The sequence below is a fragment of the Argentina anserina genome, chromosome 1, assembly GCF_933775445.1.
Source record: "Argentina anserina chromosome 1, drPotAnse1.1, whole genome shotgun sequence".
Lineage (NCBI taxonomy): Eukaryota > Viridiplantae > Streptophyta > Magnoliopsida > Rosales > Rosaceae > Argentina > Argentina anserina.
Window position 1 is genome coordinate 24286309 of NC_065872.1, and position 1722 is coordinate 24288030.

At 42.3% G+C, this 1722-nt stretch overlaps 1 non-coding gene across 1 annotated transcript; it reads left to right on the top strand.

Moving 5' to 3' along the window:
• Nucleotides 1-1324: 1324 nt before the first annotated feature.
• Nucleotides 1325-1431, top strand: LOC126805357 (small nucleolar RNA R71). The gene has a single exon (XR_007674028.1). It is a non-coding gene; the product is annotated as a small nucleolar RNA R71 (small nucleolar RNA).
• The last annotated feature ends 291 nt before the right edge of the window (nt 1432-1722 follow it).

Here is a 1722-nt window from a genome sequence, read left to right on the forward strand (position 1 = left end):
CATTATCTTTTTAAATGTCATGTTTTCCGATTGTACAAGGGATAAAAAAACTCCCTGGATCCTTAAGCTTTGGTGGTAGCTTCCTTTGGAGCACGGTAGAAACCGTCTCACTCATTGTGACAACCTCCTTCTCTCGAGTCATTCTCTTATTAGTGCACAATTCATTCAAAAACTTAGCATACCTAGGATTCTGTTGTATGCATTCAATAAGAGGCATGTTCACTTCCACCTTCTTGAAGATGTCGAGCATGGTTTGATCAGAGTCATCATTCTTTTGCTTTGCAAATCTACTAGGAAAGGGAACACAAGGAAGATCATTAGTTGAAACCAAACCACTAGAGTTAGGATCCTTACCTTTGTCATGCATGGCATGACCTCCTTGGGGTAGAGGCACGACATCATTAGCCTTAGAGGAGGCAGGGTCCTTCTCTAAGTCATTAATATTGAAACTCTCAGCCTCTTGTCTTGTAGAAAGCACGGCCTTCTTGTTTTGCTGCAATGGAGCATCCAAGATCCTCTCACTTCTTGTAATCATGGCCTTCACGTTAGGATTTGGCTCAGTTTGGCTCGGTAACTTTCCTCATTCATGGATCTTCCCCATGAAGTCGATCACTTGTCCCATCTGCTTCTTAATCTCGGTTATGTCCTAAGAATTAGTTTGTTGACCTGTAACTAAAGCTTGAGTAGCAGAGTTTAAATTTTGTTTCCCTTGAGCAAGGGACTTCAAGAGTTCATCATAGTTAGGTGCAGATGCATTATTCGAACCATGAACATTAGATTTAAAAGGAACAGAACCTTGAGGTACTTGAGGCCTCACAAACAAACCTGAAGGATGAGGTCCTTGACCTTGAGCATTGGACGGTTGAGCATTGTTGTTCCAACAAAAATTTGGATGATCTCTAAGTCCAGGATTGTATGTGTTCGAGTAAGGATCGTACCTAGGTCTTTGTTGCCCCATAAAGTTCAACTCTTCTTTAGTCATTGCACCATTTGGACAATTCTCCGTCGTGTGATCTTTGAAAGAACAAATGCCACATGCTTGAGTGTTGATGCTTGAACCATTGAATGTCTTGACAAGAACGTCAAGCTTCCTTTCTAAAGTAGCCATCTGATTTCTTCCATCACAGCATACACCCCACAGCTCTTGCTTCCTCTCTTCTCCTTGGAACTAAATTGGTGATTGTTGTCGGCCAAGTCATCAATCAAGGTGTAAACTTCTTGACCGGTCTTGTTCATGAATGTGCAGCCACATGCCGAATCCACCATACTCTTATTGGTGGTGTCGAGTCCTTCATAGAAGAATTGCACCAAGTCATCCAACGAAAGACCATGGTGAGGGCAGTTTCTTTGTAGTTCCTGAAATTCCTCCCATGCCTCATAGAGTGAATCACCATCCTTTTGAGTGAAGTTCTGAATCTCCGTCCTTAGTTAAGCAGGGAAGAATTGCTTCAAGAACCTCCTAGTTATTTCATCCCATGTGGTGATGATTCCTGCATGCAAAGAGTACAACCAATGCTTAGCATCATCCTTAAGGGTAAATGGAAACAAAAGCAACCCCAAGCCTTCTTGAGAAAGATGATGAATTGATTGGAGCTTGCAAATGTCCAAGAACTCCCTAAGGTAAACATTAGGGTCTTCCATTGAGGAACTAGAGTACTTAGGCAGCTGCCCAAGCAATTGAACTGGAATGGAGAAGTTGGCTTCATCAAGTAGAGTGAAAGC